Genomic DNA, 8,493 nt, shown 5'->3' on the forward strand with positions numbered 1-8,493 from the left:
CGCATAGAGGGGGAGGATCACCTCCTTGGCCCTGCTTGAGATGCTCCTGTGGATGCACAACAAGGTGCGGTTAGCCCTGCCAACCGTGACCTCACATTATCGGCCCATGTTCATCTTGGAGTCAATAATGACCCCAAGATCCTTTTCTGCCCCATGCTCTCAGGAAGGGAGTTTCCCATCTTATAAGTGTGCTGCTGGTTTCTACTGCCCACGTGCAGCACCCTGCACTTGTCAGTATTGAAACACATCCTGTTTTTGCTAGCCCATCCCTGTAACCTATCTAGGTCTTGCTGCAGTCTTTCCCTCCCTACTAGCGTGCTCACCTCACCCCAAATTTTTGTATCATCAGCAAATTTAAACAGGTTGCTTTTCACCCTGCTGTCCAAATCGCTGATGCAGAAATTGAACAGCGCAGGCCCAAGGACCAAGCCCTGGGGGACTCTGCTGCCCGCTTCCCCCCAGGTCGAACATGACCCGTCCACCACCACCCTCTGAGTATGACCCTTCAGCCAATCTACAACTCATTCCTTCTGGTACGTCATGGGCCAATTTAGAGGTTGATGCTGGCATCATTGGTCATGTTGAATAATATCTCACTTTGAAAACAGTCCTGCTGAAGTCAAATGGACTCTGTGGGATGAAGCACTGCTAAACCCAAGGGTGGAAGGACCAGCCCTTTGTTCATAACCTCCTAAAGGCAAGGGTCACATTATTTTAGGAGCTACCAACAGCAGCAAATAAAAACAATAGGGCTGTCTGCTGTATCCAGCTGGGCAACGTTTGACCACTGAAAGCTAATCTGGAACTATATAAAGGAATGGAGAATGACCAATTTGCAACAGAACAACAACCAAAGATAGAGATACAACTTTTTCCAATACCTACAATTAAAGAATAAATCCTGGTTACTAAACCATAAAGCTTCTTGAGAAATGAAGTGCTTTCATTGATCCCCAACCTATTATGTGGATGTCGGGTCTATCGTAATCTTTTAAATACACCGCTGCCGACAATAGAGATTTACTCCGGTAACATTGTCCTTTAAACACTGCCAACAAAAAAACACCCTCTAAGGATTTTGGGATGGAAGAAGTTATATTTAACTGAAAAAGGTGAAATGAAGATACCCAGCATCCTAAACTGCTGTGGCAAATTATTGCAATTCTCAAAACAGAGACTTGGGTAGAAAGCCGCAACTGGCTTGCATGGTAGGCGGCCAGTGAAGGCTGAGGTGGAATCACAGCGTTACCTTCAATGCCACTGCCTGAACCATTTCTGAGGCAACAGAAATTTTGTGGAAAATGCTGATCCACTGGAATGAAAATACTTTGCGGGAAGGTGTCGATTCTGTCACACACTAATTGATAAATAATTTTGTAACTAGCCCACACAGAAGAAACTGCAATGTCTGAATTTACTGCGAATCGTTGGTTAGTGATGAATTTCATGATTTATTTCAAGTGACAAATATAGCGGAGAACGTTGAATCTGCTTGAAAGCATTTCATAAACAGAAAGAGAAGCAAAATTTGATGAACGCCTTATTTATCTGGGACGCCCCTCCTAGCTCTACTTAATATGATCCTAAACTAATTTCCACAAATCATTTAGCTGGTCTTTCTATGTGTTGTAATTCCTCCCTGCTGATGCAACAATTAATTCATTTCAGGTTATGGATGTTAATATACCTTCACAGTTTGGAAGAATTGTTCAGGTTTTTTAAAACCAGTGCCTGGGGAGGGGGAGGGGTTAATCAGTTTATCTTTTTTTTTCTTTCTTTCTTTTTTCCTATTCACCTAACAACTATTTTTTATCCATGGTGCTCTTTCTTTATCCACTTCTTGCAAACTTGCGGCATCTCCAAGGAAACATAAAGTTGTGTTCCTTGGTACTTCAGATTTGATTATTGACCCTATTTCATGTAAAACTGTCTCCCAAAGCTCATGTATATCAGGACATGACCAAAACATATGGTGGGGGCCTCCTGCATGCGTTTTACACATCCTGCATTCATTATATTCTCTTACTCCCAGACAAAGAGGTCTCTCTTGTGTCCAATATATTCTGCACAAGAGCTTGAGTTGGGCAGCTACAAATTTGTGTCTTGCATCACTTTATAAATTTTCCTCTCCAAAGCTACAACTGGTCCGTGTGCAGGTTTGTTTAGTCCTTTTAGGGGGGGAAGTGTGTAGCTGAGGTTCAGGTATACCATACGTGACTTCAAAATGGAAATATTGTATTGAAACACCAGGAGTCCAAGAGGAAACATCTATGCTCCACTGTCTTACAAACCCATTGGAAAGATTTAGAATTAGATTTTTAGTCTCTTATTCAAACTGGTGAACAACTTTGGTGGTTTTAGTACAACTGCATATATAAGTAAGTGTTTACCCATGGAGGAAGGAGCTCCCCAAAATGTTCCACTAACATTGCAAGATGGTGGATGGATGGTATATCATATGCTAGTGGTATATTTATCTTGGACAGTAAATTAAAACCCCACAATAAAAACTGAGAGCAAAGTGTCAGGAAGATTAAATTAAAGCAAAAGGAGAAAAAGTTATGTTTTAAAAGAAGTTTGAGAAAGAACTTTAGTAAAGAGTCACATGGAAGACAACCCAGGTGCTGAGAACGGTATGGAAAGAAAGCCTTCAATTCATAACAAGTGAGGAGGGAACCGGCAGATGTGAGATGAGAGAGAGGTGCACAGAGGAAAGTAGAGAAAAATGAGTTCTGCAAGGTTGGCCGGAGGAAGCCCCTAAATAGCCAATCCGAGGCAAAGCACTGGCATATTTTGGTATATACAAAGACAGAAGCAGCCTTCTGTTTTTCTCACCTGCTTCTGTAGGTGTAATTCTAACCTTTTTATTCTTGCCGTTGCTATTGTGGTTGTGATATCAATATTACCTCTATGGCTAAGTGCAGACAGTCAAAAAACCCGAGTTGGAATCAATTCAATCTGTGCAGGTTGCGCTAAGCTGTGTAGACTGAACCGATAATGAACAGAACAGAGGTTTACATTTGAGTTGAGAAAGGCAGGCACTGACCCAGGCCCAAAGGCAGGGGATCTTGAGCACACCTCCCAGACTGGTGGCCATTGCCAGACCATCCCTTACTGGCTGGCTGGACCACACTCCCAGCCTCCTACTGCCTGGTACAAGCCCCAGGGCTGCCTGCTGTACCCTGCCAGCTGCTGGTGCTGCTCGGCTCTGGTAGGACACACCAGGTGGCCCAGGAGGCTTGAACTGGACAGCAGAGCTGGATCCTTCCTATATGGAGCACTCCTGTGCCTAGCACTGCCTGGTGCAAGCCCCCTAGGCACCAGCAGCAGCCAGTGAGATATGCCAGGCAGCCCAGAGGCATGTGCCAGGTAGCAGGGATGGAAGCACTCTGTAGAAGAGGCGGGAGGAAGCCCCCTACCTTGTGCTGCTTCAGACCTGGAGGAGGCAGAGACTCAAAGGCGGCAGGGCTGTGCAGCGGCCCACAGAGGGGGAGGACCCTCACAGCGTGGCTCTCCCCATCTGGGCAGAGCCCAGCTGGAGCAGGGGAGAAGCCCAGACTGGGCAGGGGGCTCCATTCCCCTGCCTTCCGCACACCCAGCTCCATTACAGCCCAGGGTGGGGTCAGCTCAGCTTGCCTGAGCAGAGGACCACTGGTGAAGACTAGCCTGCCCACCCACAAAGGCTTCTGGGATACTGGGGGCTGTGACCTAACTTGAGTCAGGAGGGGAATGGGACAGTTCTATACACCGGTTTAACCTAAATCAGTTAAGTCTGATACTACTTCTATCCAGGTTGACCTTAAACCAGGTTCAGCCATTTTTAAACCAGTTTATGTGCACTGAATTTCTGTTCTCTTACAAGTTTATACCAGTTTCTGATCACTTGTACCAGTTTATGTGCAACTTCTGTCCCTAGCCTATGGAAATCAACAGATTTGCTGTCTTTTTTCATTTTTTCTTAAGAAAAGGCAACTAAGGACCATCATCCATTTTACCATCATTTAAAATCATTGCCAATAGCCAACATTTGAAATTCAGATGATATTACTTAGATTTCACTGGATATGTCGATTGCTTGGAATGTCCTTGCTCCTGGACTGGATAAATACTACTATTAGTAACAGGTTTCTGGTGGAGTGGTTTGAGATTAGGATTATGAATTCATGTTCTCCAGTCTCTCTTTCAAATGCCCAATTTGGTCAAATCAAGCAATTTTCTAACCTGAAATGGAAGCCAGGTGAAAAATGCTGTGGCACTCCTCCACCTCCATTTGGAAGAAAGCAAGAGCTCAAAACATTACAGGCCGAACTGAGCACATCAAGAAGGTTCAGGCTAGTGCCCAGATGCTTAGGCAACTATCTGAATGAAGCCCTCCTCACCTATTGGGGTTCACTCTCCCCTGCTTCCAAATATTAATTGTTTAGGTACCTCAAACCGTCCTTGTTCATTGCTAGTGTTGAATCATGAATGATAACATGGCTTGTGCTGGGTTGTATTTTTAAAGCAGCTAACTTTCCTTAGAAGAATCTCCAACCTATCGACATTTCCATGATCTCTGACTTGTCTTGGGCTTGATTTCGATTCCCCTTTCCACACCTTTTCCTCCCCTCCCCCTCTTGCATAGCTTCTGAGTCTCTCACTAACAGCCGTGTTTCCACAAGATGAGATACGGAGAATAATGGAGCAAAGGAGTTAAAGAAATCCTTTTTCATGGCATATGATTTATTACAAAGAAAACTGTACACTCTTCCCGTCGGCTTTGTAAGATTGCGTTGGTTCATTGGATCAGTACCAGGTGAATCTGCAGATAATACCGCACACAAAGCCTGCAAGTTCAAATCCGCAAATGGTACTAGTGGCCAGGGTTAGGATTTGAAATTGAAAAGGGGGGAGAAGGGGGGGATGGAGAGCACCACACTATTTTTTCCCAGGCATATTGCAATAAGAGTGGAGATAGAGGGTAATTGGTCTCTATTGTTGCTCTTCTTCGAGGCAAGAGTCATAGCGAGAACTGCTGTGAGACTGGAGCCTGCAGTATTATACAGGAGGACTTGCTGTGCAGTACAAGAAAGAGAATTCAAGGGCAATAAATTGAATACCTGCTTCTTTTAATAAAAATATCATTTTAAACCTGTTAGACGCACGACATTTTACACATCAACTCTACACCTGCCATCACTGAAGAACCCAGAGAGTCTTCATTAGTGTGCATTTCACCATTTGGGTGCTTGGGGTTTGTGATTTATGCATTTGTCTATTATTCATTAAGAAGCTTCATTCAAGCCCACACATTTTAAGGCAATTAGGTAGCAAGACATCTTATGGTTTCAGCTACAACCATAGGGAGGGGGTTTCTCCCTCCCCACAACATTGTGCATGGATAATTTACAACCCTAGCAGCCTTCACAAAAGGCTTTTTAACATAACAACTGCAGCGTGTTCCCAGCAGCACGGGAGTGGACGTGGCTCCGAGCAGCATTAGCGCCCCAAGGCCACATGGTGGAGTCGATGTTTACAGAATGAGCTGTGCAGAGCACGGGGACATCATTTTAAATAGCACCCGATGGTTAGAGATGTGTTTCTCCATTTTCTGTGTAAACAGTGTTAAATAAGAATAAACACAAGGGGGGGAGGGGTTTCTTCTTCTGATGCACACATGCATTTCCCATAGCTAGGAACAGGCGTTTCAGATATGCGCACCAAGGAGAAAACAGGTCCCATCCAACATCCATAGGATTCCCCTCTTGGGCCTTCAGGACCCATCTCAGTTCAGCTCTCTCAGGGCCTTGTTGCATGGCAATTTTAGGCAGCTTCTGGAGCTCTTAACCCCTGGACTGGCTTGCATGCTAACACCTTTAAGCGGCTTAAACCACTCATTATTCGGCTTAAAGTTACACCACTCCAGGGCAGGATTATCTCTAATCCACCTAATTTTGCTCCTGAAGTGTGGCCACTCCCTACAGCGATGCTGCCCAGTTGAAGTCCTCCAGCATCCCAGGATGCATTGGCCCCTCCTGAGGCAGGGCAAAGGTACAGCAGAGCCAGGCAAGGAGCCTCGCTCCACAGCACACTGGGCAGAGAGACCACAAGCCCCGGAGCACCTGATGGCCATGGTTCCTCCCACTGCCACCTGGACCAACTCACACTGCCTGGTGACAACAGCAAACACCACAGCACTGTGTAAAGAGCCCCCACCTCCCAGGGTCCCCCCTGCTCTATGTCCTCCACCCATGCGTGAAGTGGCAGCAGGAGCCCTGGGCCCCTGCCAGATGGCCCCGCCTGCATCCTCCCCACTCTGCCAGCTGTCAGGCCACAGCCTGGGCATTGCACTACTGTGAGCAGGGTCCAAAACCTCCAGCTATCCACTGCCCCAGGGAAATAGGAGCCACAGCAGCAGCTCAGCACAACTCCCAGGTCTGGCTCTGTGCCCCGCAGATAGAAGGCAGGGCAGCCAGAGTGGAGGCTCTTTCCAAAATCAGTAAAACTTTATTCTATTCCCATTCTTTGCCATTAAACAGAAAATTCAAAGAATGTAATGTTCATTTTTACAAAGATAACGCATCTCCCAGAGAAGACGAACCCTAACTTGAGAGTAGAGGGAAGATGGGGGAACCAAAAAAAAAAAAAAGGCTGACAAACACAATACTGCACTCTATTCAAAGAAAATGAATCTGGATCTTTTTGGTTAAAGTAATACTTGGACCACATGAGTTTCTGGCTTGACAAAGTGTGGCTGGGAATGTGGCAGTGAGTGGGGAGGACAATAAATAAAATAAAATAAAATAAAATCAAGCACAGACATCGACCGTTTCACCTTGACCAAAGTTTCAGTACAGCTCCAGGGCTGAGGCTCTTGCTCTGCCTGCGGGAGCAGTGAACCAGTCCCACCCCTAGCTCCTTGTCTGTCCCCTGCTCACCAAGCCTCTAGCGGCAAGTCACAGCTGTGCAGGTGGGAGACAGTCAGGCAAGATTTTTTGCCTTAAAGTATGACCCCTCTACTAAGCTGATCAACACTAAGCCAATTCACATTTATGCGGTTTACAGCATAAGGTGTAACAAGGCCCTTACCCTCCCTGCTCTATGCTACGTGCTCCGAGTCCTTGGTCATGTCAGTAGGATTTCCATGCACGTGGAGAAAGTGGGGCACTGGAAGCAAGGCTACGAGAATCATGCCCTGGGATTCCCTAGGAAAAGATTTGCTGGTTTATGTCTACTAGATGCAAAGGACTTGCTCGCTTATGTAGCTCATCCCCAGAAACTAGTGTTGGATTGTTCCCCACAGCAGATTCGCCAGTGCTTTGTCCAGCCTGCCTTTGAGTTTCTCAAGTGATAAGGCTTTGAACACTTTCCTGGGGACAAAGTGCGGTATAGTCCAGCAGAACTTCCTGCTAGGAAGCTTAAGCCACAGCGAGCAGGGTAGCTACACCTCGGCCTCCGCTCCCATCTCCCTGAATACACCCCCCAGATCTTAGCCCTCATGCCTTTATCTCCCATGGGGTGATATTCTGCAGATGTCCTGCTTTTAGATTAGTTACTACCCTCCGGTGTACCCTGCTCATGCTCATCCAGCAAGTCTGACTGAGTCTAGACACCTGCCTTTGGGAGTCTAACCAGTAGTTGGATTTTCCTAAAGCCAAAGTATTATTTATTTAACACTAGGAACAAAGAATGTAGGGAGACAAAACCATTTAAAAATCAATAAAAAGCCTACATGCATGTTTGTTGAGCTTTAAGGCTTGCCACCCTGGGATGTTAAACCAGACAGGCCAAGTGTCTTTAGACCTAACAGCCAGTCCTGGGAGCATCTCTTCCCTTCCTGACCCTGCAAGAAAGAGAAAGCTTTTGCTTTTTCTTTTTTTTTAAAGCCTTTCTAAACCGTTCTTTTTGCATTTTGAGACATTGTTCCCTCTGGACAAAACTGGCTTTGTCCACCTGCTGTACAGGACACAGATTTTTGCAGCTAACAGTTCACTGATAAAAGCTGATGTACCTCCCAGGTTTGCTGATGTACAGCTGCTCACGAGCCATTCCCCTACTTCGCGGTTGCTCTTCCCTGAGAACGGCCTCTTCGCTAATGAGATGCGTTCATCCAGCAAACAACTCAATAACCTTGGTCAACCCATATTATTAATAAATCACGACAGAGTGGATACGGTTCCATCACACTGATATCCTGCATTTCCTTTTTCTAGTTCACCCAATTGCTACTAGTTATATCCACCTGTACACCCGCAACTGTTTGTAGGAGGAGGTTATCATGTTCCCATAGTTACTACTCCAGGATTGCACAAAGCTCCAAGAAGGATGGTCAGGCTATCACCATGACATCTAGACATGAAACGCTCATCATTAAAGTTGCAAACTCAGGCACAATTCAGGTTGTCTGTGCAACCTTAACCCCCCCCCCCCCACACACAGCATGTTAGCATTATAAGGTGATCTGAACTACAGGAGCAAAAACTATTTTTTCCATAGGGCCCTCGCTTTATTCAG

General features: G+C 45.8%; 1 protein-coding gene across 1 annotated transcript in view; it reads right to left on the reverse strand.

Moving 5' to 3' along the window:
* AGBL4 (ATP/GTP binding protein like 4) overlaps positions 1-8,493 on the reverse strand; it is a 1,420,095-nt gene that overhangs the window by 210,216 nt on the left and 1,201,386 nt on the right. The gene's annotated exons all lie outside the window — the stretch shown is intronic.

Source organism: Crocodylus porosus, unplaced genomic scaffold, assembly GCF_001723895.1.
Source record: "Crocodylus porosus isolate Cpor-Errol unplaced genomic scaffold, CroPor_comp1, whole genome shotgun sequence".
Taxonomy (NCBI): Eukaryota; Metazoa; Chordata; order Crocodylia; family Crocodylidae; genus Crocodylus; species Crocodylus porosus.